At 42.0% G+C, this 17623-nt stretch overlaps 1 long non-coding RNA gene across 1 annotated transcript in view; it reads right to left on the bottom strand.

Moving 5' to 3' along the window:
* Nucleotides 1–210: 210 nt before the first annotated feature.
* LOC127971920 (uncharacterized) overlaps nucleotides 211–17623 on the bottom strand; it is a 35093-nt gene continuing 17680 nt past the window's right edge. Inside the window, exon 3 of the long non-coding RNA XR_008156963.1 lies at nucleotides 211–857. This is a non-coding gene — a long non-coding RNA (uncharacterized LOC127971920). The remainder of the gene's footprint in view (nucleotides 858–17623) is intronic.

Here is a 17623-nt window from a genome sequence, read left to right as displayed (position 1 = left end):
TCTGTTGAGGATTTAACCTGGGTTGTTTCACTGGGTTGAGGAAATCCACAGGTAGAAACAGGTGCCTCGATATCATCACCTTGAGTTTCCTGCCTCTTTTGTTTTTTTGTTCGAATCGTAGTTTCTTTTACAATGTTAAGTCTTTTTTCCTTATCATGATTTTCAGTATTCTCGGTTCGATCTACAGTATTGTTCAAAATAATAGCAGTACAATGTGACTAACCAGAATAATCAAGGTTTTTCGTATATTTTTTTATTGCTACGTGGCAAACAAGTTACCAGTAGGTTCAGTAGATTCTCAGAAAACAAATGAGACCCAGCATTCATGATATGCACGCTCTTAAGGCTGTGCAATTGGGCAATTAGTTGAATTAGTTGAAAGGGGTGTGTTAAAAAAAATAGCAGTGTGGCATTCAATCACTGAGGTCATCAATTTTGTGAAGAAACAGGTGTGAATCAGGTGGCCCCTATTTAAGGATGAAGCCAACACTTGTTGAACATGCATTTGAAAGCTGAGGAAAATGGGTCGTTCAAGACATTGTTCAGAAGAACAGCGTACTTTGATTAAAAAGTTGATTAGAGAGGGGAAAACCTATAAAGAGGTGCAAAAAATGATAGGCTGTTCAGCTAAAATGATCTCCAATGCCTTAAAATGGAGAGCAAAACCAGAGAGACGTGGAAGAAAATGGAAGACAACCATCAAAATGGATAGAAGAATAACCAGAATGGCAAAGGCTCAGCCAATGATCACCTCCAGGATGATCAAAGACAGTCTGGAGTTACCTGTAAGTACTGTGACAGTTAGAAGACGTCTGTGTGAAGCTAATCTATTTTCAAGAATCCCCCGCAAAGTCCCTCTGTTAAAAAAAAGGCATGTGCAGAAGAGGTTACAATTTGCCAAAGAACACATCAACTGGCCTAAAGAGAAATGGAGGAACATTTTGTGGACTGATGAGAGTAAAATTGTTCTTTTTGGGTCCAAGGGCCACAGGCAGTTTGTGAGACGACCCCCAAACTCTGAATTCAAGCCACAGTACACAGTGAAGACAGTGAAGCATGGAGGTGCAAGCATCATGATATGGGCATGTTTCTCCTACTATGGTGTTGGGCCTATTTATCGCATACCAGGGATCATGGATCAGTTTGCATATGTTAAAATACTTGAAGAGGTCATGTTGCCCTATGCTGAAGAGGACATGCCCTTGAAATGGTTGTTTCAACAAGACAATGACCCAAAACACACTAGTAAACGGGCAAAGTCTTGGTTCCAAACCAACAAAATTAATGTTATGGAGGGGCCAGCCCAATCTCCAGACCTTAATCCAATTGAGAACTTGTGGGGTGATATCAAAAATGCTGTTTCTGAAGCAAAACCAACAAATGTGAATGAATTGTGGAATGTTGTTAAAGAATCATGGAGTGGAATAACAGCTGAGAGGTGCCACAAGTTGGTTGACTCCATGCCACACAGATGTCAAGCAGTTTTAAAAAACTGTGGTCATACAACTAAATATTAGTTTAGTGATTCACAGGATTGCTAAATCCCAGAAAAAAAAAATGTTTGTACAAAATAGTTTTGAGTTTGTACAGTCAAAGGTAGACCCTGCTATTTTTTTGAACACACCCCTTTCAACTAATTGCCCAATTGCACAGCCTTAAGAGCGTGCATATCATGAATGCTGGGTCTTGTTTGTTTTCTGACAATCTACTGAACCTACTGGTAACTTGTTTGCCACGTAGCAATAAAAAATATACTAAAAACCTTGATTATTCTGGTTAGTCACATTGTACTGCTATTATTTTGAACAATACTGTACGTGCTCTTCAATATTTCCGTCCTTCACTTCATTCTCCGTCTGTTTATTGTGCGGGCAAGTAAATCTCTTATTCCTCAAAACTCCGCAATCAAAGCAGTGCATACTATCTGTTGATGCGAATATCATGTTGTTTCATCTCCATGTTGTATGCGAAAAGATACTTCCAAAGTCTTAGAGGGTGCATTTAAAAACATGTAAACATGTCTTCGAAAAGACAACACATGTTCATTGCAGTATTTTTGTATCCAAGTGGAACTGCTTTGATGGGACTAGCAAACTTACCAAACGACCAAGTTCTTTGATTATTTCTTCATTAGAAATGAAAGGAGGCACGTTTGAAACCGTTACTTTAGTAGCAGGTGCGTGCAACGGCGTTACTTGCACAAAAGTGTCTGACACAACAATTCCGTTTTCAACAAGCCTGTTCACTAAATGTTCCTCTTTCAGGAAAACTACGACGGCTTTGTTCATTCTGGAGGCCGAGACTATTTTTCCATGTCCCACAATTTCTCCCATTGCTAGTAGAACATCTTCTACCATAAACGTTTGATCCGGAGCAACTTTACATCCATTCTTGATTGAGAAAACCGGCGTTCCCTCACCCGAGGGAGACGCAATAGTTTTTTAAATCAACAAACAGATTTTTTTTTTTTAAATAATAAAAAAAAAAAGATAAAAAAAGTCATAAATGAAAAAAAGAAAACCCCACCATAAAAAAACGGGAAAATTGAAACAAATTCAAATGCATCGCTCTCACACCCCACGCCACACGCTCGCTACCCAGCATGCAACACACCGAAGAGAGAGAGAGAGAGAGAGAGAGACATTTGACATTTGAAAATCCCTTTATTAATAAAATAACATTTGGGATTTATCTGCATAAATATTTACAAACCCGAAGAAGGGTTTTTTTTTTTTTTACAATGTGTAAAAAAACCAAAAACATTTTTAAAACATCCTCCATTAGACAATTCCACATATATTTTCATTCATATACACATTAGAGAATGTTTAGATTAAAGCTTTCATTCCCATCAGGCTCACACAGAAAATTATAAAACCCCAAAGATGAAAAAAAGACTGAACATTGTTTGTAATGCTATAAAAAGCATACTCTACTGTTAACCCTTTTTTTTTACAAAACATTTAGTCAATAAAATAGGATCAATACACCCACTTTCTTCAACTTTGTTTTTTCTAGTACACCAAATTGCCAACTTTACCATTCCATAAAGAAAATTTAGAATAATAACTTTCTTCTTGTTTTTTTGGCCCATGAATAAACAATGAAACATTAAATGAACCCATTAGCTCCAGACTCCAAACCTTCACTAACTGCATCAAGTTTTTCAGGCGATAACATTCCATAAATGCATGAATCACAGTTTCTGATGCGTTACAAAAAGGACAACCCTCCCCAACTAAAGGATTCAGTCGTGCTATGTGTCTGTTTGTGGCTAAAACTCCATGTACAATTCTCCACTGCAGATCTCCCACTCTCTTTTCAGTTGGATTTTTGTACAGGGCCCGCTAGCTACCTTTCGGGGAAGAGTCTGACCCCAACACTAAAGTCCATTTGCTTTCTGTTTGGTCTTTAAGATCTTGATAGTTCATAGTTTTAACACATGCTGTATATAAAGTTATTTTTGATAAATCATTGAACAACCCCATTTCTGGAGTATTCAAAGACAACAATTTTACCGGATCTTCCTCTTGATAATCCCTTTTCATCGAAAAGTCAAATTCAGGAAAAGTGAATGGCTCTGTGTCCTCTCCTGCACAAGTCTCTTTGAGAAATTCTTTAGCTGAAACAGGAAGTTCAGCTTCTAGATCTTCTAGCACTCGTTTAGCGAGACGCACAGACCTGAAACCCACTTTTCGAGCAAGTTCTTCAGCTTCAATCCACCCATCTCGTATCCTTAGATCCCGAAACATAGATATTCCAGCAGCCAACAAGTTTGACCTTATGGTGTCAGAGTTCAGAATCTCAGCAGGAAAAAGAGGATTGAAAAAAATAGATTTGATAGGGGCCGTTCACATATCGCGCCTAAAAACGTGTGGAAAACGCTAGGTGCACCGCTTTGTCCTTCTTTCCAAAGCGCTCGGACAGAAGCGCTCCTGAGGCATCTGCCTTTGCTTAGCAACTAGTATGTGCTCTCTCCATGAAGACGCGGAAATTTCAGCAAAGGATAAATGGATTTGCACCACAAAAAAATTGCTCTAAGTAGCTCTGCTACTAAATTTATTTCAAAATGCCAATCCATATACAGCTATGAACAGCTGTTCCTTCATCTTGGCTGAGTTTTCAACGTTGTTACGGGAAAGGATGAAGCTGATTGGTTGGTTCTTGTCACATGCGCTTGCGTCATGCTGAAAAGTTGAGATGTTTTTAACTCGATGCGGTGCGGATGCGCCTGGAAAAAATGGGCGCGTCGCACCGCGTGCGCGTCGCGACCGCGTCGCGTCCGCGTCGCTTACATTATGAGCGCGCATGACGCGCCTACATTGGAAATGACGAACTTGCGTGTGCAAAAGACGCGAAATGTGAACGGCCCCTTAAACAACCACGGACCAGGTTTTGACCACTCTCTTGAAACAGAAAACCATTGCCATAAATCCATTATATTGAGGTAAAATGAGTTAGGTCCACCTAGAGAAGTTCTCTTTAGAGTCATGGTGAAAAGCTGTTCATCTAAACCCATTCGTCCAGCCTTGCGTAGAAGAGCACATGTTAGTTCCATCCATCCATGCTGCTGGTGATATAGTAGGCGCTGAATAGCCTGCAGTCGAAAAACTGTCAGCCTAGCTCGAATGTCTATCAGTCCCTGTCCCCCTTCTTGAACAGGAAGATAGAGGACAGCAGCTCTCAGCCAGTGCTGACCAGACCAAAAAAAAAATTAACAAGTCTCTTTTGAATTTCTTGGATTAAAATCACTGGTGGATCCACAACCATCATTTTATGCCAAAGCATTGAGGCAATGAGATTGTTGGCTATCAGTACTCTTCCCCTATATGATGACTGGGGTAGCAACCATTTCCAGCTAGACAACCTCGCACAGACCTTCTCCACTAAACCCTCCCAATTTTTTCTTTTTATATTCCTCTTGACCAAGATATACTCCCAAGATATTTCAAACCAAGTGTACCCCACTGAATATTATTTGGGAGTTTTGGTAAAACCATATTGGTATTTTCAGTAGAACCATACCACACAGCTTCTGTTTTATCCCAGTTAAGCCAAGCAGATGACGCTTTTTCATAGATGTCTAGAGCCCCCTTTAAATTCTGTACATCTTTCTGCTTTTGAATTATCACAGTAATATCATCAGCGTATGCAGATAATATAATAGACTCTTTTTTAAACTACCATTTATAGTTAGACCATTTAGTTTACTTTGCAGCATACACAATAATGGTTCAATCGCCAAGCTGTACAGTTGGCCAGACATTGGGCAGCCTTCTCTGATTCCTTTTTGTATTTTAACTGGTACACTTAACCCACCTCCTATTTTTATCATACTCAAGGATCCATTATACAACAATTTTATCCATGATATAAAAACATCACCAAAACCAAAACACTTTAAGACATGAAACAAATACAGATGATCCACCTGATCAAATGCTTTTTCTTGGTCTAGAGACATGAGACCTGCACCAACATTGTACATTCCTAAATATCATAAATACATCTTTTAGGAACACAATAAGACTGATCTTCATGAACCAATGAACTTAAAAACATCTTTAAGTCGATTTGCAATTTACTTAGACAATATCTTATAGTCAGAGTTAAGAACAGCAACAGGTCTCCAGTTTTTAAGTAAACACAAATCTCCTTTCTTTGGAAGAAGAGAAAGGACTGCCCTTTGACAACTTTTTGGCAGTTCCTTCAGTTTATAACTTTCTTCAATCATTTAAAAACGTCCTGTCCAATTATTCCCCAAAACGACTTGTAAAATTCTGCGGTAAGTCCATCAAGACCTGGTACTCGGCCAGTTGAGAGTTGTTGTACTGCATCCGTTACTTCTTCAAAGGTAATGCTGGAGTCTAGAAAAAGTATTTCATCTTCTTTCAAGTTTGTTAAATCTTTAAAAAGTTCACATGTTGTATTCAGATCAATGTCTTCTTTTGCAAATAACTTAGAATAAAAATCAACAGCAGTTCTTCTCATCATTAAAGGATCGGATGTAATACTACCATCAGGTCTTCGTAAACAATGCATAAAATTATTATGAACAACCTTCTTTTCCAAATAAAAATTTTTTTGTAGGTGCATACATATCATTCATTGAAATAAACCGTGCTTTAACGAGTGCTGATTTCACTTTTTCATGTAAAATACCCCTTAATTAATGTTTTATGGATAACGTCTCGGTTACGTATGGTAACCCTCGTTCCCTGAAGGAGGGAACGGAGACGCCACGTCGGATGACCGACGAATATGGGATATCGCTTCGATAGACCAATCTACTTCGAGTGTAAACTAAACGAGCCAATGCACATTGGCATGCAATTATTGCATCCAGCTGCCGCTGATCACTGCGTGAGTATAAGAGGGCAGCAGGTGCAATGCATACCAGTTTTTCGCTGAGGAGCCGAGCCGGGAACCGAGCCGGGGACCCGGCAGCTCAGCGGCGGTACAGCAACCGTGGCGTCTCCGTTCCCTCCTTCAGGGAACGGGGGTTACCATACGTAACTGAGACGTTCCCTTTCAGTCGGTCACTCTCGACGCCACGTCGGATGACCGACGAGTATGGGATCCCTATCAAAGCGCCATGGGTGCTGCCCCTTCCAGTGCCCTGTGCGAGCCGCCTGCGCCCCTATTAGGTGTAGGCCGGGGCTCAGAACAAGTAGCTCCACTCACCATTGTCAAAGCACTACCTCACTGGGTGAGATTGGATAACACTGGGAAAACGTACCCGGTCCGCTTGGAGCCGGGACGCTGCGGAAGCCCCATCCTTCCCGAAGGAGGTCTCGGAGGCAAATACACATATAGCATCCGTTTAGGAGTATACGGAGAAATTTGAGGTGATTAAAACCCTCTTGGGAAGGCAGAAGTCTGCCGGGGAAACACGGGCTCTAAGGCTATACCGTGGACTATACACATACGAGTACCGCTTAGGTCTCAATATGGAGCCCAGCCTTCCATGGTTCTCACGGATTCATCATGAAGGCCTGGCGCCGGACGTTCCGCCGCGTCCAGCTGCCTAGGGTGATGGAGGATCTCAACAGGGTCTACAGTACGGACACTCTGGAGCAGTTTTAGCAAGCCGACACTAACCGGGGCTTCTCAGTGCCACTACCAGTTTGAGGTGAGAACACAGGAGGATACCGGCTCTACACGAAGGCTATAGAACCTAGCGAACGTGTTAGGGGTCGCCCAGCCCGCAGCTCTACAAATATCTGTCAGCGAGGCGCCACGAGCCAGCGCCCAGGAGGATGCAACACTTCTAGTTGAGTGAGCTCGCAACCTGAACGGGCAGGGCACATCCTGAGCCTGATAAGCCAGGGTTATGGCATCCACAATCCAGTGGGCCATCCTCTGCTTAGAGACGGCATTCCCCTTCTGCCGGCCTCCGTAACAGACAAAGAGCTGGTCTGAGGTCCTGAAGCTTTGCGTCCGGTCCACGTAGCACCTTAATGCTCGAACAGGACAAAGCAAAGCCAGGGCTGGGTCTGCCTCCTCCAGGGGCAGCGCTTGCAGGTTCACCACTTGGTCTTTGAAGGGTGTAGTGGGAACCTTGGGCACGTAGCCAGGCCGGGCCTCAGGATTACCTGGGAGTCAGCCGGCCCGAACTCTAGGCACGAATCGTCGACCGAAAATGCATGCAGGTCCCCTACCCTCTTGATGGAGGCCAGTGCAAGCAGGAGCACAGTTTTCAATGAAAGAAACTTTAGCTCAACTGAATGCAAAGGCTCGAATGGGCCCTGCTGTAGTGATTTAAGCACTAGAGACAGATCCCAAGAGGGTATACAGGGGGGCCGGGATGGATTTAACCTCCTGGCCCCTCTAAGGAACCTGATGATGAGGTAATGCTTACCCAAAGACTTCCCATTCACAGGGTCATGGTACGCAGCAATAGCGGCAAACCGGACTTTGAGGGTGGAGGGAGACAGCCTTCGCTCCAACCCTTGCTGCAGAAAGGATAGCACGACCGCAATCGGGCATCTTCGGGGGTCTTCTCGGCGAGAAGAACACCACTCAATGAACAGGTTCCACTTCAAGGCATAGGCGTGTCTCGTAGACGGTGCTCTTGCCAAAGTGATGGTGTTAACTACCTCTTGGGGTAGGTCACCTAGAACCTCCGCGTCCCATCCAGGGACCAAACATGGAGTTTCCAAAGGTCTGGACGCGGGTGCCAAATGGTGCCCCATCTCTGAGTCAGTAAATCCCTCCTCAGAGGAACTGGCCAAGGAGGGGCTGTCGAGAAGAGCACTAGTTTGGGGAACCAGGTCCGAGTAGGCCAATATGGCACTACTAGCAAGACTTGCTCCTCGTCCTCCCGGACTTTGCACAATGTCTGTGCGAGAAGGCTCACTGGGGAAAACGCATACTTGCGTAGGCCCCGCGGCCAGCTGTGAGCCAGTGCGTCCATGCCGAGAGTTCCCTCGGTCAGGGAGTAGAAAACCTGGCAGTGAGAGGTCTCTGGAGCAGCAAACAGGTCTACCTGAGTGGCTCTGAGCCGCCTCCAAATCAGCTGGACCGTCAGGGGATGGAGTCGCCATTCTCCCGGGAGCATTGCTCAAGACAGCTCGTCGACTGTACGACTGAGCAGGCCTGGAATGTGAACGGCACGAATTGACCTCAGAACCTTCTGACTCCAAAGGAGAAGGTGGCGGGCGAGTTGCGAGATGCGACGAGAGTGCAGACCACCTTGGCGGTTGATGTACGCAACAGTCGCAGTGTTGTCCAATCGGACCAGCACAGGCTTGCCTCGTAAGAGACCTTTGAGACGGTTCAAGGCAAGGTGCGTTGCTAACAACTCTAGGCAATTGATGTGCCACTGCAGCTGCAGGTCCGTCCAAACCCCTGAGACTGCATGCCTGTTGTACGTGGCCCCCCTGGCGGTGGTGGAGGCATGCGTGTAAACCACAGCATGCCTGGAGATCTGCTCTAGAGGCACCCCTGCCCATAGGAATGCCAGATCTGGCCACGGAGTGAGGGCTTGGCGACAGGCCGGTGTAACTTGGACCCGGTGAGTGCCGCGCTTCCACGCCCACCTCGGGACTTGGCCATAAAGCCAGTGCTGGAGCGGTCTCATATGTAATAGGCCGAGCGGTGTAAGTGCCGCTGTGGCCGCCATATGCCCCAGGAGCCTCTGAAAGAGTTTCAGTGGGATCGCTGTCCTGCTCTTGAACGTGTTCAAGCAGGCTAGCACTGACCGCACACGTTCCTCTGTGAGGCGTGCTGTCTGTTCGACCGAATCCAACTCCATACAGAGAAAAGAGATCCTCTGCAATGGTGAGAGTTGCTCTTTTCCCAGCTGACCTGAAGGCCCAACAGGGTCACACAACTGATCTCGAGACTGTGCTAGTATCAGCCAACCATCTAAGTAGTTGAGAATGGAACACTCTGCTCTCTGAGAGGAACAAGAGCTGCCTCCGTGACTTCCGTGAAGACACAGGGAGACTGGGACAGCCGGAAGGGCAGGACCTTGACCTGTTCTAGGAAAAGGAAATTAAATGATGATCTGAAATCGGGCTTGGGCATATTTTTGTCTCTTCTATTCTACTGCACATTGTATTCTTGACATAGAATCTATCTAACTGTGCTGCACTGATCCTGTTTTCTGTCACTTTAATCTGTGTTGTAATCTCTCTCAAAGATACTGCTGATAAAAAATGAGGTTCTTCTTCATTCCTATCACAAGTAAAATCTAATGTACAATTCCAATCTCCTCCAATTACTAAAAAAATCTTCATTTATAAAAGAGGAAACTACATCTTTAAGTTTAAGAAAAAAAGCTATTCTCTCTCTACCCGTTGCAGGAGCATAAACATTTATTAGCACAAAAACTCTTGTTTTTTATTTCTACTCTTAGTGCAAGTAGGCGCCCTCTCACTACTTCTTTCTTAGACAAAATTTTAACTTTACATCTAGGTGAAAATAATATTGCCACGCCTTCTTGTAGAAACACAACTTGAGTTTCTTTCAAATTTAGACACTCTTTTAATAAAGGCCATTTATTTCTGTCCCTTGCCCCGTTTATATTCAAGGATCCTATTTTAAGACCATCCATAAATAGGGGGAAGGAAAAAGAAAAAGAAAGAAAAAAACATAGCAAAGGCCAGATCCCCATGTGCATTTATTTAAGACTAGTTCTAGTAGGCCTACATTTACCCTTCATCTTTTGAATTTTTTGTCTGACTGCTGTCAAATATTTCTTTAGTCTAAACCTTTTTTGCTGCGACAAAATCTCAACGTTACATTCTTTACGAGCTTTCATTACGGATGCGATAAATTTCTCTAGGTCAGGAAAAAACTCTTCAACATTAACACTCCTCCCCTTAGTTTCATCCAGACAAGAGTTTATCTGTTCAACAGTAAACAAATCTCCATATCTGCCAACGTCTACATCAATGCATGAATCATCATCTCTAATACTCTCGTCTTCGGACTCTTTTTTCTGCTTCATCATTTGAACCTGTATTGTCTTCTTGCATTCTATCATATTTGAAGCAGAAAGCACCAGTAACACTACACCCAATAGACGAAATCTCTTAATTTATACCCTCAGTACTTCCAGTCGCGTTCACACCAACCTCTACTCTATCACCAGCTTCACTTTCTTTTTCTGCATCTCCGTCCTCATTCCGAGCACCCGCATCATTCACCGGCTCTCCCACCTCAGTCGCTCCGCTACTCGCGCTCGTCAAACCTGACGGCCCTGCTGTTTCCTCTGCCTGCAGCTGTTTATGAGGGCAAGACAATCTCTTGTGGCCAAAAGCTCCGCACCCAAAACAACGTAAAGTATCAGTGCTCGCGTAAACCATATAAGAACTCTCTCCACATGTCACTCGAAATGAAACGTCCAGTGTTTTAGTAGGCGCTGTCAGAAACATAAACGCTTGTCGTCTAAAAGACAATACGTGTTTAAGTTCGGTAGATTTACAACCCAAAGGAATCGTTTTCACAGCACTAGCCATCTTTCACTTTCGTGTCAATTCTCGCACGATCGAGTCATCTTTAATGAAAGGAGGTACATTGAAAATTGTCCCTTTTGTAGCTGGAGCAAAAAGAGGTGTAACAGGTAGAAAAGTTTCTTTCACCCAAATGCCGCTTTCAATTATTCTGATTACTAGTTGTTTGTTTTTTACAAATACGACAACTGCCTTGTTCATACGAGATGCAGAAACAATGTTTTCATGGCCTACCTGTTCTCCTGTTGCTAACAGCACCTCCTAAATCCCTGTGCCTGCCTCAGGAACACACCTGAAACCATTCCGAAGCGAGAGAGATGGCTCTTCCCCCGCAGGGAGAGAGGCCATCTTGTTTGACTAGAAAACACCTCACAAACTTGAATACAATAATCGGGAGCTCTGAGCAGCAGGAGAAGTCATGAGCGTGCTTCAGCTTCTGAGTCTGACTGCACCTTCAGAGATGAAGAACCCTCATCTGCACGAGATCCTGTCCTCGGGAGACAATGGACAACGGCTGATCACGAACGTGCATGAGAGGATGCGTGTGCACACCATCAGCGCAGCCTTCGGGGCGCTGCGGAAACTGTTAGGTTAAGCTGCAAAACTTTTTTTCACAAGATGTTTCAGTAAATGACTGTTGGCGTGTTGTAAAAGTGGTTTCTCTTTATTCTGACTAGTCTATAGTAACTATAACTCACATAGCAAATGTCTTCTGGCCCAGATCCGGGCCACACGTGACTTTTCCCTCGGCCCAAGTGCTGCAAAGAATGACGGCCCGGAAGCAGAGTATGTGAGCGGAGCGGAGTGGGAGCGGAGCGGAGCGTGGAGTGGAGCGGTGTGATTTTGACAGGAGCGAGGAGCAGATTTTTTTAAAGTCGGAGCGTTGTGGTTTTCCACCACCACCTCTCCATCACGAGTACAATTCATGCCAACGGCCCGCAGTATAAATGCATATTTAGCAAGTATTCACATTAAATATATTTAACTATAGCTAGTTACAGATGGATCTCTCAAATCAGAAGGTTACAATGACGACAATAGCCGAGCGGGAAGTTATAGGTTAGTTCTCAAGGAGTTTGTCTGTTCCTTTTACTGAATATTTTCAGGTCGAAGCATGATTTAAACAGTTACAGCACATTCACACGCAATCGCTTTCGCAATAATGCATTCAAACAAATGTAATCTTACAGTGTTACTTCATCTGTATCTGATTTTGAATGAGCAGAAATCTGTAAGAAATGCATTGGTCTGTAGATAAAATAAAAATGTACTGTTATTTTCATCACAAACAAAATTTGCACAGAAGAATACAGTAATTATATTAATGCTGACATCCATGTTATTAGTTTGGCATGTGGTAGGAAAAAAAAGTTTGCACACAATAGCCTAAACCACTTTTTATTTTATTTTAATATAGACTACGTTATGAACATAACATTTTAAACATACTGAAATACTTTAGCCACGGAGCGAAGGCGGAGCGGTGTTTCTGGTATCACTGAGCGCGGAGTGGAGCGGGAGCGGGAAATTGTGAACCCGGAGCGGAGCTGGAGCGGAGTGATTATTAAATGCTCTGAGCGCGGAGGGGAAATTGTTTCCACTCCACTCCTCTCACATACTCTGCCCGGAAGTGGCCCAGATCTGGATTAAAGACTCGGGCCACACATGGGCCATAACCGGCCCGAATCTCAGCCAGTTAATCAGCAAAACAGGTTGCATTATTGGTGCCAATTATCAGCCTTAAGTAAACCAGAATCCCCAGATCCGGCCCAAATGGATTTCACACATTAACATTTACTACATTAGAGCTGTCAAAATGGCTGAAAAACGAATTTAAAATGCATAATTTCAGTTAGGGTGAAGAAAGCTTTTTGCTTTATCCTGATGCCACAAGAGGGCGCATCGAGCAAAATATCACTAATGCACGTTTAATAAATGCATTAGAATACATGACTATGAAGTGAATAATATTTAAAAAAATATCTTTTTATAAACCAATTATAATTAAGTTGCTTAAACAACTATAAACAAAACAGCAACATGTATACATGCATAGTTTAATACAGAGCGCGGAAAGCCAATCACAGAGTCCATTTTACATTTAAAAACATGAGATGCAGTGGGATGGGGAAAACCCACCATAAATTCTCCAGATAAGTTTTTAAAAAGTTAATTTTAATTTTACATGGCTTCCCAAATATCCGTCTCTCTTGTGAGAGATGCGAGTGTGCGAAATGGGTTCTATGTGAACAGCTTGATTTAGGTTTTGATGTAAACAACGTCTTCTCCACATTTCCGCAATAATTTGAAAGAACGTCGCTGCAGCACTGCATCTAGTGGCTTTAACTGGAAAGGCTAAAAAGCATTATAAAAATTATAATGCAATGAAACTTACATTGTCATCCCATCTCGAACTGCACTGATAAAGGCCAAAATATACTTGGGCCATCCGCATACACGCTGCAATATGTCATTTTCATCATCAAGAGGGCTCGCAGACAGTTGCACACCCCACCCGCGTGTAGGCAATCATGAGACGTACAACAGTGCACGCACGAGGTGAATGATGAGACAGAAGTGGTACTGCGTGTCGAGCTCATCCGCCTTTGGAAAGCTTGGAATGTGAAGTAGGCCGGGCAGGGCCTTTTTTTTTTGACAGCCCTAACGTTACTAGGCATGTCCAGATACTGTTTTTTATTATAAAGTTATGTAAAATAACTCCTCAGTGCTGCTGCAACAAACAGCTCTGCTAATGCTAACTTAATTCTGTAAAAACTACAGTATATAACCACATAGACCTATTCGTTACTAGCTTAAACTGGACGGAGACAAAAAGCGCCCTGTAACTCACTGACCTGCCAGCGATCACAATTCACACGGTTCAGATGGGAGGGAGAACGGCTGACTACACAGTTTATAGGAATAAATTGTGTATTTCCCTCACAATGGTCACAAAAAAAAAAACTAAACTGTCTGTCTGGTATCTCTGCGAGTTGCTTTGCGAGATCATGCGGTGCAATTTTGTTCCTCACTGCTGCACGAGTCTGCGTGAGAATATGGGGGTGTGGAGTGAGAGCGTGAGAATTGGGTCAGTTGCGTGAGTCTCAAGCTGAATGTGTGAGAGTTGGCAGCTATGGTTTAAACATCTTAAGCAATTTTAAACACCATGTTCAATGGCATATTAAACACATTACAACTCCAACATTAGCAGTTCTATGCATAGATATGACAGCTTCTTAATCTCATTATCAAAACATGACTAATAGACTGCAGTTACAAATAAAACCTGTTACCTAAGCCCCTGACCCCACCCCCCAAAAAACTCCTTGGCCAAGGGAATTTGGAAAGGTTTTTACACTAATAAAAAACCTGAAACGGAGAATCTAGAAATATATATATTTTTTTATTATTGGTATTTTAACAAGACCATACAATATGTATTTAGTGAAAAATAAGAAATTATAAATTGTCTCAATATAAACCCACTTAAAACCATACCACCAAAAAGACATTTAAATATAAAGCAGAGAGAGAAAAAATAAAATAAAATAAAATAAATAAAATAGAAAAGTAACTAAACAAATGATTAAATAAACAAAGCTAAACAAATATATATATTAAAAAAATGAACATTCTTCTCTCTAGAATCAATCTTCCCTCCTTCCAATAGAAGTCAACTAATGTGTATTAGCACTGGTATCAGCAGAACAGAGTAAGCCTTTATGTTATGATCTAAAAAAGGTTTCCAGGTCTTATGAAAAGATTTAAGATATCCTGAAAGCGAGAATCGTAACTTTTCAAGCTTTATACAACAAAATATTTATCAGATCCACATATCATGTGACGGGGGAATGACATGTTTCTATTTGAGGAGAATAGCTCGTCTAGCTAAAATGGTAGTAAAGGCAATGACCTTTTTCCTTGAGGAAATGCCAAAAAGAACTGTCAAGGGGTTAGGGTCTAAGTCTATGTTAAGAGCATTGTTAAGTGTATCAAATACATCAGACCAAAAGTCTTTCAGCTGGGGGCAACTCCAAAACATATGGAGATGGTTTGCAGGAGATTGCCTGCAGTGGTGACAGGCATCGCTCCTTTCTGGAAATTTTTTGCTAGTTTGGCATTTGTTAAATGAGCTTGGTAGAGCACTTTACACTGCAATAGACCATGCCTGGCACATATGGAGGTATGAACCAGATTCAAAATGTCATCCCATTGCTCATCGGTAATAGAAATACCTAGGTCATGATCCCAAGATTCTCTAAGAGAAACAGTGGAGTCTACATGAACTATAAATAGTAAATAACTGAAATTAGATGCTTCTGGCCTGCACCTAATGTGAGAAAATGATCAAGATGGCATTCAGGAGGATGGTTGGGAAAGTGGGGAAACAATTTCTTAACAAAGTCTCTAACCTGAAAGAAACGAAACAAATGACTACTGGGCAGACTGTACTTAGTGGATAAAAACGAAAAAGATACGAACACACCATCTTCATACACAATCATCAGCCTGGACAGAACTGTTCCAATAGAGAATATTATTAATATTACAAGCCCAATAATATTGTTGGAAGTTGGGAAGTGCAAGTCCTCCCTTAGACTTGGGGAGCTGGAGAACTGATTTCTTAAGGCGTGCAGGCTTGTTTGCCCAAATTAATGAATGCAAAATACCATCAAAATTTGAAAAAAAAAAAGACTTCTTAATGCAAATTGGAATATGTTGAAAAAGATAAAGCAATGTGGGTAGGATAACCATTTTTAATAAATGAATGTGGCCAACAACGGACAAAGGAAGCGAAAACCATCTAGACATGTCTAACTTGGTTTTATCAACAAGCGGTTGAAAGTTTTTGGCAAATAAGTTATTAAACGAATTGGTGAAAAAAACACCCAAGTATTTAAAACCACCTGAAGCTATTGTAAAAGGGAACAAGAGAATACAAGAACTTACTAGCCTCTGGGTTGACAAAAAATAGTTCACATTTTTGCAGATTTATCTTGTAATCAGAGAGATGACCGAATTTATCAAGCATGTCCAGAATCACAGGCAAGGAAGAGAGGGGGTTAGAAATGTACAATAAAAAATCATCAGCATAGAGAGCAAGTTTATGAACTGAACCATCCCTCAAAACCAGTATGGATATGAAGCCAAATAGCTAGAGGCTCTATAGCAAGATTAAAAAGTAAAGGAGAGAGGGGACAGCCCTGACGAGTCCCCCGCTGGAGAGAAAAAAAGTGGTGAATGCAAGCCATTAGTTTATACTGAAGCAACCAGTGATGAGTAAAGAAGCTGAATCCAAGAAATAAAGTTAGGGTAAAACCCAAACTTCTCCAAAATAAAGAATAGATAAACCCATTCAACCCTGTCAAACACGTTCTCGGCGTCTAAAGACAGAATTATTTCTGGTGAGTCAGATGGAGGGGAGGAAAGAATATTAAGAAGCCTCCTAGTATTGAAGAATGAATGTCTCCCTGGTGTAAAACCCGTCTGATCTAGACAAATTAAAGATGGTAAAACCAACTGAAGACGACAAGATAAGACTTTGCCCAAATTTTTAAAATCAGAAGTAAGGAGTGATACCGGTCTGTAGCTAGGTGAGATCTTTATCTTTTTTAAGAAGCAGGGAGATTGAAGCCTCACATAATGTCGGAAGCAGGCGGCCTTCCTTAAAATAATCATTGAATAACCTGGCTGAGACAGGGGTTACTGAGGAGGAGAACGACTTTTAGAGACCAGGGGATTTACCAGATTGCATAGTTTTAATTGCTTCTTGTATCTCTGCCTCAGTGATTGGACCACCTAGGTTGTTAGCAAGGGTTTTATAAATTTTTGGAAAAGTTAATGAATTAAAAGAATCTAAGTTCGTTGTAAGATTTGAAGAACTCTCAGACATATATAATGTGGCATAGTGATAAAAAATGAATACCTGTTTGATCTGAAATCAGTTCAGCTGTTGTTGATTTGACTTTTGAAATCCACCTAGAGGCACCGGACATGCGAGTTTGTTGAGCCAAAAGCTTGCCCGCTTTTTCACAGTATAAAAAAAAAAAAAAAACTTTGCACTGTCTAAGTTGCCTTTCTGTTATATGTGTCATCAAATGATCATGCTCTGCCTGTAACTGTACATGTTTAGTATAAAGGGAAGAGGAGGGGGAAGAGGCATGTAAAGCATCTAGCTTGAAAAGATCATCTGCAATCGAATACAGTCTTTTGTTTAAGTTTTTCTTAAATAAGAAATAGAAGAAATAACTTGTCCACGAATAAAAGCCTTAAAAGCTTCCCAAAGAGTAAGACTGTTGATATCCGGAGTCTGATTAAGCTCAAAATATAAATTAATTTGTGAAGCAACAAAAACTTTAAATTTATCATCGGAAAGTCTAGATGAATCAAATCTCCAGGTAGGAGGTGTGAACCTGCCAGGGGATAAAACTACATCAGTAGACACAGGGGCATGCTCAGAAATTACTACTGTATGATAGGTACATGCCTTAACACAGTTTAACAATTTGTTATCCAGTAGGAAGAAATCAATCCTTGAAAATGTATGATGTACATGTGAAAAGAATGAGAAAACTTTATCTTGAGGATACTTGACTCTCCAAGGATCAGAGAGCCCCAATCGAAGAGCATAATCTAATACTACTTTAGCCGACCTGGATAGG

This window comes from Carassius gibelio, chromosome B14 (genome assembly GCF_023724105.1).
Source record: "Carassius gibelio isolate Cgi1373 ecotype wild population from Czech Republic chromosome B14, carGib1.2-hapl.c, whole genome shotgun sequence".
NCBI classification, from domain to species: Eukaryota; Metazoa; Chordata; class Actinopteri; order Cypriniformes; family Cyprinidae; genus Carassius; species Carassius gibelio.
The sequence above is the reverse complement of the archived record's forward strand: the minus strand, read 5'-3'. Positions and strand labels throughout refer to the sequence as shown.